Source organism: Mirounga angustirostris, unplaced genomic scaffold (assembly GCF_029215605.1).
Source record: "Mirounga angustirostris isolate CCGP_5_RB_7025 unplaced genomic scaffold, mMirAng1.0.hap1 SCAF_9, whole genome shotgun sequence".
Classification (NCBI taxonomy): Eukaryota; Metazoa; Chordata; class Mammalia; order Carnivora; family Phocidae; genus Mirounga; species Mirounga angustirostris.
The window spans coordinates 97,449,569-97,464,396 of NW_026991717.1; the positions used below are offsets into that span (position 1 = coordinate 97,449,569).

General features: G+C 42.2%; 1 long non-coding RNA gene across 1 annotated transcript in view; it reads left to right on the forward strand.

The window, feature by feature from the left end:
• LOC135361482 (uncharacterized) overlaps window positions 1–3,477 on the forward strand; it is a 46,736-nt gene extending 43,259 nt beyond the window's left edge. Inside the window, exon 3 of the long non-coding RNA XR_010404761.1 lies at window positions 2,559–3,477. This is a non-coding gene — a long non-coding RNA (uncharacterized LOC135361482). The remainder of the gene's footprint in view (window positions 1–2,558) is intronic.
• Window positions 3,478–14,828: the final 11,351 nt, after the last annotated feature.

A 14,828-nucleotide genomic window follows, 5' to 3' on the forward strand; every position in this document is an offset into this window, starting at 1 on the left:
AGAAAAGTAGACCGGAGTAAAAGAAAAGAGAACAATTTCTGGTCAGGTCAGAGTGAGCTGGATTGTCAGCTGCTGAAAAATGGGAGCCGAGAGCCAACACATTTCTGCCCCAGTATGACTCTCAGAAGCACTTTTCGTCTTTCTAGGTAAGGATTTATTAAGATGCTGAAGAGAACAGGGGAGGCTAAAATTACCCAGATTTGTTTTATTATGTTTTTATTTAAATTTAGACAGCAGCTGTCTGTCCTTTTAATTGAGCTGTTCAAATCATAGCTGGGAAGCCAAGCAGCCAATGGCGTGGCACCACACCCCTTGGGCCTCTTTGGGTCTTGGGGTTTACACCTGGCTCCTGGGAGCAGGTCTCAGGTTGCAGAGCTCTGTCTTAAGGCTAACTCCCAGTTATGAATCGTTCCTCTGGCAGCTGACAGTGCCTTTGCGTTTTGGATCTCTAGCAAGGAAGCAGAGCCCCCAACCCAGAGGCAGGGGTGGATGGTGCTTTATTGGTAGGACTTGAGAGAGCTCACAAAGGCTTTTTTTCTCCCAAATATCTCCCATTTGCCACACGAATAGGGAACCATTCCTTTGTGTTAGACAAACGCCCTTTTTAAAAAAAGCTTATCATTGGCACCATAAGATAGGTAGCTTAATTTTCAAAATTTTGAATGAACTGGCTGCATTAGATCCATTCTTTTTCATAACAAAGTGGGCACCTCTGAGTGAAGGGAATGGGGCTCACGGGTCAGGGACAAGGATAAGGCATAGGATACAGGGTGGCAGGCCTGGATCCAGGTAGGGGAAGGGCTCCTGACAATCAATGTGTGCATTCTGAGTGCTAATGATTCCCCAAATCTATGTCTGCGGCCATGACCTCTTTCCAGAATCCCAAATCCATATTGATAATTTCCCTTGGATCTATCCATCTGAAGTCCAGTGGGGCACCCTAACTGTAGCATGTTCAAAATTGAATCCATCTCTTCTCTTTTTGCCCAAACTCATACCTTCTCTGCTCCATGTTTTCTTGAATGCCTCCCCTACTTCCGCACCCAGTCACCAGTCCTGAAAATTCTGTCTCCTCCATCTCTCTGCTCCATGTCCCCACTGCCCCGACTTCTCTCCAGCTCTCAGCTTCTTCCCACAGACAGTTGCAACAGGCATTTAATTGGTCTTTCGGCCTCTCTCTCTCTCGTTCTCTTTTTTTTATTTCCTCCTTTATACCACTGCCAGAATTAACTTGCTATATATAAATCTTACCACTATTTGCCCCTAAAAATCCTTGCTTTAAGTATCTGCTGTTGCCACAGAATAAAATCTGACCTCCCTCGTGACCCCAGAGCACCCTAGATCGTGCCACTTCTGGAACGTGGGTGTTGAGTACAGTGCCTACATACAGGAAGTGCTCTATTAATGTTTATTGTGAATGAGAGAGATGCTTGGTGGGAAAAGAGCTACAAGAGATGACGGAAGGTGCCAGAGGGAGAAGAGAAAGCCCTGAACACCAAATTAACCCAGCAAATGAGATATCACTTACAACCATTAGACTGGGAAAGATGAGCAAGACTCTTCATGCCCAGCCTCGAGGGTGGAGGAGGAAAATGGACAGTTCCATTTGCCATTGGAAGGATGGAATATTGGTGGAGACTTCCTGTAGGAAAATTTTGACAGGGTGCATCAAAGCTTTTAAAGATGATAGAATTTGACCCAGCAGTCCATTTTGAAGAATCCATCTTAAGGGAATGATCTGACAAGGATTCAGTGATGTTTATGTAAAGAACCTTATTTCTACCAGCAATAACATAGTGAGATCCTTATTTCTACCAGCAGTAACGTAGTATCATCTGAAATGTCTGACTAGAAGCAGTTGATTAAATAAACCATAGCACATTTTTATTCTGGATTATTAAACAGCCATTAAAAATGTTAACAAGGAGAGTACGTGTGACCTACTGTGGAGTGAAAAAATTGGTTCTAAAAATATACGCATACTGTAATCTCACTTCAAAATACTAGCATAGAAAAAATCATGAGGAATATGCACTAGCATATCAACTGTGCCTATTCCGAGTTGGTGGTATTCTTTACCTTCTTCTGTATTTTCTGAATTTGGGGGAAACTAATCAGGAATTAGTTGTATAGTGAAGTGCGCATACACAAATGTGCACGCACACACACACTCCCGGTCAGGTTATTCCATTAGTAGAAAGAACAGAGAAAGCATAAGCTGGTGGGCCAGCCAGCTTACCCCCACTACCAGGTCCCTGCTCCATAGTAGCCTCAGCGCAGCTGCCTGGCAGACATGGAAAGTAACAGAGAGGCAAAAATGGCCCTACCTTTTCTGTTAATATCCAAGTTAGCCAAGAATCCTTTTGAGGATACTTGGAAAACACCGGGGGCTAAATCAGTTAGTGACCCTGAATGATTCATGGCCATAAACCTTTCCAAAATTCTACTACTGGGGAAAATCATTTTTAAAAGTCTCCCCATCAGAAATCAGGTCTGGCTGAGCTAAAACTTTACTGCAGTAGCTATAGAAGCTGATGACCCTCCTCCTCTCATTTTAGATCATAGAATGCCGGCTAATTTCCAATTCAATTAGAAGTACTCCAGAGAATGTGTGTGTGTGGACACCACCACCCAGAGGGAGCTGAAGCAGGTGGGCTGGGGATTGCTGTGGTAAAGATGCTGAATGCAGGATCCTGGGAGTGTGGCCGCGACATCTGCCATGGGATGGATCGTTCCCCAGACCTACACTGCTGCTTGGTCAGACCCCTGCGCCAGACGGGATGTCAGGAGATTCTCTTTTCTGGGTGCCAGGGAACAGGGTTACTCTGCCCTCCAGCCTGCTCAGAGCACCCGGAACAGGCCTGAGCCCTGGGCCCACAGATGGGAACCACCTCATCCTTCACTACTCCTTGCCCTACATTGTGATCCCTCAAGCTCCATCTTGGACCCTGGAACCAGCTTCTCCCCTCCGTAGCCCCTCAGCCCTTCCTGTTGCTGACCAGCGGCAGAAAGCCTGGGCAGTGAGTGGAAGGGAGACCATAGCACCTGCTCTGTGCTCATGGCAGGGACTCCGGCCGGTGCCCCAGGCTGGCCCTGCCTGGTGGTGCCTCTTCAGTGCTCCCTCCCTGCGGCTGCCCCATCTCGTCATCTGGAGGCCCCAGAGGCGGCACTGGCAGCAGTTTAGCCAGAGTCTGTCCCCAGAGCAAATTGTCTGGGAGCTCTGCCAGCTTGTGAAGAAAATCTGCTTTGTGAACAGGGGAAGAAGCCTCTTTTATGCTTTCTGCTAATCATGTTATTCACATAAGAGAGCTCTTCGTGCTTCCTTCCTTTCCCACAAGCCCCTGCTTGCCCAGGAGTCTTGAGGAGACCAGAAGGAAAAGGTGAACAGGTGGTGAACGATTGTCCAAAATATGAAGGAAACAGTAAAATATGGTGTTCTAAGAAACGGTTCCATTTCTCAAAGGGCTAAGTATTGTAATAAACACACTTTCTCAGAATAGAATTAAAAAAATGTTTAGCCTTGACTGGAAAGTTTATTGCGGCCCATTATAAGCACTCTTCCCCCTTCACAAAACAAATAGTAGTGTGTGTTATGTCTTAAAAAGCAAGCTGTAATTAACGTCTCTTGCCTACAAGGTTGACTCCTTTGTGATGTTTCTAAGCTGGTTTGATTTTCCCTGCCTTGACTTGTCCTTTCACTTTTGGCCTTTCTCTCTCCTCCCATCCTCTTTCTTCTATCCTGAGCCTTTTCCTTTCTCTCCTTCACCACATTCCCTTTCTGAAAAAGTGAGTAGAGACCAACGCCTCATGTATAACAATAAAAGAATGAGACTTTTATATTAAATGTAATGTATTTAAAAAGTCAAGAATAGATGGACATCCTTCAAGTAATGAGTTCAGGAAGTTATGCACTTCACATCACTGTCCACCATTCTTCACAATGTTTATACAAATCCTCACTTGGAATTGCCTTTGGGGTTGATTTATAAGGCGCGCACACACACATACGCACACACACAATCTGTATACTTTAATTTTGTCTCCTCTTGATTATGTTCCTTCTTCATTAGATTTGGCTCTAAATGACAAATTCGAAATGAAAAAAAAAAATCACTCCAGAAGGACCAAGATTTGCCATCAATAACAATACACATATGTGTGTATGTTTTAAATAAGCCCTGAGGACATTCCCAACAGAGACAGTCCAGAATTACTTTGTGGAAACAGAGCAACAACGTTTGAGTCAGACATAACACCCAAAGTGGCTGTTTGGGAAGGTAGTGTTTCCTTTGGGTGTATCAGCTTGGCAAAGTTGGATGGTGTCTATTTTTAATCAGCCTTGGGGCTGGGTAGGGAGGCTCCTGTGACATGCGCGATGTGCACTAACATTTATTGGGTGCATCCTCTGTGATGTACCAGGCTCTGTGCTGAGCATTTCACATGCAAAAATCTCATTTAATTCTCCCAACAGCTCTGTGAGAAAGATGAGGCCTTCGGAGCAGGTAACTGGCCAGGGTCATGCAGCTGGGGAGTAGCAGACCTAGAATTTGGACCCATTTTTCTGACTCCAGGACTTGTTGACCAAGTCACCAACCTGAGGCGGGTCACTTGTTTCCTTCATGCTCCTAACACATGTAGTTGTTTAGAGCATCAAAGAGGACACTGCATGGAAACACATCCGAAGCTGCTCAGCATTAGACAAGTCAGTGTTCCTGCCTGTCTTTGTGCGGCTCTTTCTCCTTTGCTCTCAGTCTTCCCATTACATGTGTATTTTTTTCAGGAACTTGTTTCTCTATCTTTCTCCTAAAATATTAATGATTTCTAAAAGATCCAGGGATATTTTATGACTACAGATTTTGTAGATGTTTCTCACTTGCCTCGTAAATGAGATCTCTGTAGAAAGATTTATCATTGGCCTACCACTAGCAGCATGCAGTACTTTCTTTGTAAACCTTAGAAGAAATCTTAGTACATAAACATACTATTCTATCTAATATGCCCACAGTTGGTCTTTTCCAGAAGTTGGAAATCTTTCTTTCCTTCGGGAATTATACCTCCGTGTCTAACACCCGAAGGATCCATCTTTGCTGCCCTTTTTAATTTTCCCACTTTCCCATAGGCCTTTTCAGTGACAGAATTATCTCTGACCTTTCTGTGTGCATGCCCCGCTCCACACCTTCCCCCTTTCCTCTGTGCTTGGGAGCCTCTGAAGGGCATGACTGGATCTTCTCTTTCTTTTGGCTTCCTCCACAGACAACAACCCAAAGTGAGCCCAGAGAACTGGTTGGCAAAGACTGTTAACTTAGTTGCTTTACTCACTTGCAACCTTGTCCCACGTCCCTCCCAAGAAACCCTACTACTTTTTAACCTACCTCCAGGAGCTGTTTCCAGGTCAGCATATTAAATGAGAAACTGATGTTCCTCAAACAGAATAGAGGCAAGGATAGGTTTTAGAATCACTGACAATATTTGGTCTCTAATTACATTTTTTTTTAACTTATAAATCTTGGAGGTGGTTTTAGTACCAGCTTTCCAAAAAAAAAAAAAAAGGATTGTGACTGATTCAAATAAGAATATCACATAGGCCAGTGGCCATGAACTAATATGAAGAGGAAGGTAATCCTGATAATATGAGTAACAGCTTTGATCATGAAAATTCTTCAGGTTTGGATGATATATCAGGATAACACATTTTAAATTTTGAGGGTATGCCATTATTAATGGGAAAGATGAATACCTTTTGTAGGTCATAGAACACATCACCTCATAAGCCATCAATGCTTATTATGATAGAGTGATAGAATAATGTAAGAGACTAGGGAACCCCATTATGTCACCATTTCATAGGTGGAAAAATGGAAACAGTAAGAAGTTTCTTGGGAGGGAAAAGATTGGTTAAAAGCTAGGATTGATGTAATAGTTCTTCTAATTAAATGACAAATTCAACATAATGTATTTTATTCTTCTAGTAGTAGCACTTCATAGTGTATATATGCATAGAAATCGTGATCCTTTCAATAATTTTAATCCTCTTTAATATAGTTCCAGAAATGAAGAACATTGAAGTTTGAATTTTGCCTCTTGATAAGCTCAGACACTGAAGTCTAGCCATGCTATCCTTCAAGTGCCTCAACTTGAAGGGGTTGGTATGGAGCTGGGGGTGGTGGACAGATAATAATTAGGCATACTAAGGTGTTGTTGCAATTTAATTAATATTTATAAAGCACCTGGAGATCGTCAGATGAAAGGAGCTCATCCAAAGAACAATTATCTCATGATCTCTCCCATGTTCCTGCTCCAGGTTTTTTGGCCAAAGTGAAAGGGGTTAACCTAGAGTCTGGGAAGCTCTGCTACCAGAATTATGATGAAGACTACAGACATTAAGCTTGTCCCCCCTTGTGCAGAGTGATGGTTTACTTCGGGTTGCTGAACTGCTGCTACAAACCACTTTGTCCCCAGGAGACAATGTCATATCTATCCATCAGGCCTGCAGCTGGGGAATTTTCTGTCTCAGCAACTCCTTGTCCTCAAAGCAGGCTCACGCAAGAAGTCACAACCTCCTCCTGATAGTTGGTGTAATGTTTCATTTTTTTCAAGATGGGTAAAAAGAACTAAAGTCTTTAGGATACAGCACAAATGGGTGGATTCCAATAGCCATGGGGGGAGAGAAATTGGGAGAAAGAACAGCCTGTATGTCCCTTCTTTTGTCCCTCATTTCTGGAGTCCACCCCCAGAAGGAAAGTAGAGCAAAGATTGGGCCTCAGTGGTGAGGTGACTGTAACTGGCATTGAGAGGGCTCCTCTCTTGGCTCCCACAGCGTCTCCTGGGATTGGCCACAGCATTGCTGACTACTGAGCCCCTAAGGGCCTCCTCTTCCTCCCGAGCATTGGGCACTGATATGTACTGGAAAAAAATGGCCATTCGCGGGCAGATGTGGAGGCCTACCTTTACTCTCAAAATTAGGAGTGCCCAGTTCAGTTCAGCTCTGACAAATACAGTGGGTGCTGGTGCAAAGGGGATTTCTGCTAGACTTTTTCAAAGTGTCCCTGTAGGACCATCTGCATCAGAATCACCTGAAGAACGTCCTGATTCTGCGGGCCTGGGACTCTGCATTTTAACAAGCTCCCCACGTTTCTCTGAACTAGCGCAATACCCTGACCCACTCCTTGTTGAGACCAGTCTTGGTTAAAAGTTTGGTTCTGGGGCGCCTGGGTGGCTCAGTGGGTTAAGCGTTTGCTTTCAGGTCAGGTCGTGATCCCAGTGTCCTGGGATGGAGCCCCACGTCGGGCTCCCTGCAGGAAGCCTGCTTCTCCCTCTGCCTGCCGCTCCTCCTGCTTGGGCTCTCTCTCTCTCTCTCTGGCAAATAAATGAATAAAATCTTAAAAAAAAAAAAAAGTTCGGTTCCAATAACCAATACAGGCTGGATATTCTGATTGCCTGGGAAGAGAGAAGCCATCCCTGTCTGCTGGCTTATTAGGTGGCTGCTACCTCTTTTGAGAAAATGTCATGTAAATTACTCATCAGAGAATACTGAGGAACTGATTCCTTTGGCTGTTCTTCAGATCTCCCAGATGCACAATTCTGTCACATACTAAACACCTACTGCAAATACCCTATGGCAGGTGTTTCTCTGTAACGGCTGCTCTGGCTTTACAATGTAAAATCTGGCTGGCAGAGGCAGGGGCAAAAGTTCTTATGTTCCAAGAAAACTGGTACTCATTTAATCAATGTTCTCAGCTACTTCCTGAATCTGTTTTTTTAAGCTAAGGAGCACCTATCTATCATTAGGAGTTTTTCTAATGACCCGGAGTCAGGTCTGGGTATCAGTGAGTTCGACAAGAGCTTAGTCTTTGACCTGCGCTCAGGCGTATGTGAAGTTCTATGTTACTATCACCTGCCTTCCTCATTTATTCATGTCTGGGCCCTGGCATTTCCCCAGCTGATGCCTCCCTCTCCTCTTCTGGTTGGAAGCAAGGAGTTTAAGCTTTCTCAGCTCCCATAATGGAGGGAGCTTAGGCTGACGGAGCACGAACCAACTGTGGGATATCAGAGAAGTGACACCACCTCTCTGAGCCTCAGTGGCTTTATTTGTGTACATGAGAAGAATAACGCTTATCTTGCCAGGAGTAAATCCGATAATGAATGTTAAGTATCCTGCCTCATACCTGGCCCAGGGAAGGTGCTCAGTATGTGATATAATGTCACGCTCATCCTCTCTGGGCTCTTAGACTCCCTCCCCCATGTGTCTCTGCCCGCTCACCTAACCCTGGATGCAGCCAGGACCCAAGCACGATTTAGCTGGGCGGGGGGGAGGGGGGTCATTCTCAAAGTACTTCTTCACCCTAGCACATTCTTCAAAATTCATCCCCCTCTCAACGGTTTTTAAGATAAACTGTTAATAAAAGCAGGTATTAAGACTATGATGACAAGAAGAGAAAGAAAGCAATATGAGATGCAAAATATGTGGGTACCACTTTTTTTCTAATCTGTTTTCTCTCTCATCAGCCAATAGCAGAGTTTTCATATGTACCCTGAGTCACTGACCTTCTGATTCAACCATGGTGGTGTCCCTACCCCCAATCCTAGAACCTTGTTATGCCTCTTTTTCTTAGATTGTGTTACAAGATGGAAACAGCCTTATCTCACACTCGTCCTCATTCAGTCCCTTCATTCAGTGGTCTGAATTCAGTTCTGATAATTAAGCTCTCACCTTGGTCCCAAGTTCCAAGGTACTCTACCCTGCTCCTGTTCTCATAATCCACATCTTAGCGCTACCTTTGTCCCATTTCTGAGTGCTGGTTCTGGGACATAGCTTAGTCTCCTTCTACCACTCAGACCTGCCTATCTCTGACTAGGCCCTTTGCCCAGGAGCAGGGCCTCTGTTCTCCATCTTTTTAAAAAATTTTTTAATTTTTAGAGAGAGCATGTGCATGTGGGTGCATGCATGCTCATAGGCTTGCTTGAGGTGGGGAGACAGAGGAAGAGGGAGAGAAGCAGACTCCCTGCTCAGCTGATGCTGGGCTGGATCTCACAACTCTGAGATCATGACCTGAGCCAAAATCAGGAGTCAGATGCTAAACCCTGAGCCACTCAGGTGCCCCCTCTCCATCTTTTGATGCACCACTGCCTGACTGCCTGAATTTGAACATATCTGCTGCCCAAATTCCCTATGGCTGGACCCTACCTACCTGTTGAGCTCCCACTTCTAGAATAACTGGTGCCCCCATCTGTTGGAACCCTGTTTGGAGGTATTCATGCTCCCTGGATACAGGGTCTTGGTCAGACAGAATCTCCACTATCACTTGGGCCTACCTCCCGCCACCTGGGTCTTGACCTTAATAGCAAATCTGCTCCTCCTTCCTGCGTGGCCTTCAGTGTTCAGTTCTAGTCAGAACACCAACTGCTTGAAATAGGCAGCCAATGACACAGAGAGATCATTGTCAGGAGACAGAGCAGCTGAGTTCCTACTAATGTTTCCAAGGAGACCCATCCCCTGACTACTCGAGTAGCTGTGTTATAAAGAAAACCACCAGGGAGGCTGAATTTTTACCATTAAATAGCATAAAATCTCTTTACTGAGAGCCTAGGCAGGAAAGTTTGAGGAAAAGCCAGTTGCTAATACAAATCGAATGTGAGATGCTTTAGACCAGCGCAGATTTAAGCATCAGGAGAGTGAGATGCTGCAAAGTAGTGACTGTTGCAATGCAGAGGGCTCATGGGTGGCACTTTCTAACCCTCTGGGAGGTCACTGTTCTGATCACCACTCTTAAACATCACGGCAGGTGGGCTGCTGTGCATCTTAACTTCATCTCCTAGTCCTGAGCCAGGCTGTACTGGGGAGAGGGGAAGGTGCTCACATCTGGGAGAATATGGAAGTTTCTCCTGCCAAAGGTCTGACCACTGGTCAATGTTGTGCCATGGATTCCCTCCTCTAAGGACTAAATTCAGCTGTTATGTATCCCAAGATACCCTCTTAAAAAAACAAAACATGTTCCACTTGAGTTGAATAATAGATTCTCCATTTGTAGGGACTGGATTTTAGGTTAACTCTTTGCTATCCAGGCAATTAGACACAGGGACCATTTACTGGGGATCCGTAGGAAGAAAGAGTGTAGGCATGCACTGATTCAAGTGTCCACTCTGGAATACAGTTCAGGAATAGAAGACATCAGAGATGGGAAGGGAGCAGGGCAATCAGAAGCCAAGACAGAAACAAACTGGAGCCTCCAGATGCCTTCAAGAAGCAGAGTGAGGGTGTGTGTGTGTGTGTGTCTTTGAGAATGAGGTGAAATACTATCATTTGTCTATATTCATAACTCATTAGATCCTTGTCATCTTGGGTGTGTAAAAAAATGAGAAAGTGCTTGTGTTTCCCTAAATACAGACAAAATGGACGTATTCTTAGTCTCAGATAAATATGAAAAGCTGTGAGCTTAGAACTTCATGTGTTTATTTTTTGATGGCACTTAGAATAAAATGTTCCAAATTTAACATTTAAAAGGGAACAAACAAACTAACTCATTATGCAAATGGTATTATGGGATGGAGAGTCCCTGGGCAAAGGAAGATAGATGTATTTATAATTGCATTTTAATCTTCTCCACTGGAAACAATTCCTTGTCTGTTTTAACTTGATGCCAATCTGAACTGAGAGATGGTGACTTAAATTTAGAACTTGGTCAAGATGGCTATCAATTGCCTTAACTATAAAGGATCTTGCACTTTTGCCTCCAAATTGTAAAGTCGTTTATAATTCCCTTTGTCATTACAGATAGATGTTGTGTTATAAAAGACTGAATGATGAGCTTTGTTGCATACTTTAATTATTATTTTTGTCATGAAAAATGCCTAAAATTTGAAACTGGAAATAACAGGGACGATTAAGGAAACAATCTGTAACTGATGTGCTCCTCCCTCTAAATTACATTTTCCAATGGTTTATTTATAAAAGTTGACCAATCCGGTTTGACTCTTTCCATATATATAAGACCATATCTCTCCCCTGAGGAGTTTGCTGTCAGTCATTCTAACAACATTAATGAGTTTTCCAATCCAGACCAGCTGGAATCAAAGTTCTAAAGTACTTTATTCTGAGCAAAGACTATACCACTTGTCACATAGATATAAAAATTCTTCATTAATAGAGTGTTTATCTTTCATATAGCTATTATAGAGGCCAATAAGAATGCAGAAATATAGCTGTTGGAGAAAGAGAGATTAAATTGTATTTTTCTTGGTCATAGCTCTCAACTGTTGGCAGGGAAGGTAGAATCTCAAATTTTGTCCGATGACCCAGCCTCAGTCCTTAAATTTTCCTTCCTTCAGACCCAGTTACAAAGCCTACAATTACAACATTGTCACTGAGGCAGAATGTAATCCTGTTACAGCAGTAATGTCCACCCACAGCCATACTTGCCATTGAAGATCATCCTCCAAATGCAAGCTGGCTTTCCAGTATGTCCTGATGGGATAGCTCACAGATAACACTGCTTCACTTTGTTCCTTAGAGGGTTGAACAGAGGTGATGAATAGCTCCATGGTCCTTCCTCCCAAGTCCTGTCTATACCTATCAAGTGCCATTGTCCCTCCAAGCATACCAAGGCAATGAAATTTCTGAATAGATGTGCCTCAGTTGAGGCAATCCTCTTGGACAAGTAGAACATAAAAACAATTAAGGAAGTTTCATCTGTGTAAAAGAAAAAAAATTCTCTTGGCGTGTTCCAGCTAACTTCTTATAAAATATGGTTTTATAGGTATAGAAAAAAGAATTTGAGGGTTCACAGAGTCATGATGGCCAAGGGGCTCATTCCAATGGAATTAAGTGAAGTTTTGTATCAAAGCTTTGTTTTAAAAATTGAGTTTTCTTTAATACTGTTCAGAGTGTACCATAAAGATACACTATAGTAAGGATAATTTATCTCCTGTCATGACACAAAAAAGTGATATTATTTGAAAATCAAGAGGAAAAGAGAAATGTAGACTTAGATAGACCATCCATGGCACCCCATCAAGTAAGGGGGTCATCCTCCAAAGGCAGCAAAAAAGAATATTAGAATCCAACTAGTCTGCTTTGCTATTAAGTACCTGTAAAATCTTGGGCAAGACACTTTGATTCTCTGAACCTCGCTTCTAACTCTATATAATGGGAACATGTACTAATACTAACATCCCTTGTGGCTACCTGCCAGGAGTATTGTAAGGATCCAATAAGAAAATGAGTATGAGCCTATTTTATAAACTGTACTAAATATTGTGTGTTATAGTGGTAGTCAGTTTTCTTAGTATTATTAATCTTATCTCTGATATAATCTAAGAAGAAATTAATTTCCTTGTGAACCTTTTCATTTCTGAGGTCCCATGTATTTTCTCCTGCTTTGGGAAATTTTAACCATTAGGAATCAAAATGAAAGAAGCCCTACTCTGAGTGTTAACTGACTTCCTAACTAGGCTGTTACTGGGAGATCTGGATTATTTTATTGCTACCAAAGCATGGTTTCCCCTTGAGTGGCCATAGCTATTTGGTTATAGCTTTCCCATTATAGAAAACACTCACATTATAGAAAACATGGGAAACTAAGGCAAGGCAGCTCTCTCTGACACTTCATTCATGCATGCATGTGTGCGACCATTCATACATTAACTACATTAATAAATACCTGTGTGCCAAGCACTGAGCACAGGAGAATGAATAAGATTCCTATCCTCAAGATGGCTCATTGTTCCCTAAGAATAAACTCAAAGATTTGGTACATGGTACACTAGCTATTTCTTGCTTTTCTGACACAATGCTTGGCATGTGGTACATTTTAACAAATATTTTCTAAAAGAAGTGAATGAAACACAGGCCAGTAGTTTTCTTACAAGAAAACCCTCATTGGGTTCCAATTTTGAAAGCCAAGGAGAGGCTTGAGTTTTCTAAGTCAATATACCAGAGATTTCTACTCCTGAAATCTAGAACAGACTCAACTTTTAAATTACTTTTCCAATGCAACAAGGAGGTCATGGTGACCCTTACACTGCGATGAAGTAGTGTTTGTACTCCCTGCTGACTCATTCTGTGAAATGAAGAGGGCTTTCTGAGGAGAAGTATTGGGAAGAAAGGAAAGGAATGAGGGCACCTGGGTGACTCAGTCGTTAAGCATTTGCCTTCGGCTCAGGTCATGATCCCAGCGTCCTGGGATTGAGCCCCGCATCGGGCTCCCTGCTTGGCGGGAAGCCTGCTTCTCCCTCTCCCACTCCCCCTGCTTGTGTTCCCTCTCTCGCTGTCTTTCTCTCTGTCAAATAAATAAAATAAAATCTTTAAAAAAATTTTAAAAAAAAAGAAAGGAAAGGAATGAAGATGGTCACTGAGGCAGAAACTCCTGGTCCCCAGAATTTGGAGAGAGATACCACTGGTGCATCTTATGCTCAATAATCCCTGGCCTCTTTGCCACGGATACATCATCAGTCGCTGTGGAATAGGCAACATGATTTCCCTTGGCATTACATTTTAAGAGATATTCACTATATTCATTAGCAAAGTTTACTTGTAAACAGATGTGCCTACCATGTTCTAAGGAATGGTATTGTCAAAAATTCCTGCTCTTTGAAAGACAGCATTAAGAAAATGAAAAGGCAAAGCACAAAATGGGAAAAAATACTCACTTATGTCTGTCAAAGGATTTGTCTTCAGATGTGTGAAGAAGTTTTATCACTAAATAATAAAAAAGACAACCTAATTTAAAAGTGGGTAAGAGATTTGATGTAATACTTCATCAAAGAAATATATGAATGGCCACTAAACACATTTAGAACATTTTAACCTCATTGGTCATTGGAGAAATACAAATTATATGCCACAATGAAATACCACCATACACCACTGGAATGGCTGAAATTGGGTAAGATGTGGAGCAAGCACCCTCATACATGGCTGATGGGAATGTAAAATGGTGCAACCACTTCGGAAAAGAGGCAGTTTCTTCTATGGTTAATCAAATGTACCCTATGACCCAACAACCCCACTCTTTTACTCAATCTAAATGAAAATATATATATGCACAAATATTTATATATGAATGTTCTCAGCAGCTTGATTCTTAACAACCAAAAACTAGAAACAATCCAAATGTCCACCGAGAGGTCAGTGAATACATACAGTGTGCTATATCCATAAATGGAATTAAATCCAGCATTTAAAAGGAATGGACTGTTCATTTATGCAACAACATGGATATGTCTCAAAAATATTAGGTTGATCAAAAAAAATATTGACACAAAAAATGCACACTTTATAATGCCAAAAAAAGATCAATCTAATCTATAGTAACAGAAAGGAGATCAGTGGTTGTCTGGGGCTGGGGGTGAGGAGGATGTTATTACAAAGAGAGTTGAGGGAACTTTTTGAGGTAATGCAAATTTTCTGTATCCTGACCGGAGGTAGTCCCACAGACACGTACTTTTGATGAAACTGTATACTAATAGAGTTGCATTTTACTGTATGTAAGCTAGAGGACTATAAGGTTGATTTTAAAAACTGACATCATGAAAGGACATTCATAAATATACTAAAGTAGAGTTATGAGGCACAGTATTTATATTATGTACAAGTCATAGTAAAGTGAGTACCTTTACTATAATAGAATGTAAGAGCTAAAATAAGATTGGAGTGTATAATTTGCAGGAAGTGTTACTTGAATGTTCTTTTAATAATCATACTGATATGTCTCGGAGATGAAACACAATGCATTTGAATCTTTAGGGAGCATTTACATATGTATGTATTTTATCTTCCAATAGAGAATATATAGCCTTAAAAACAAGGACTGCTGTCATTTTTACTTAAATTT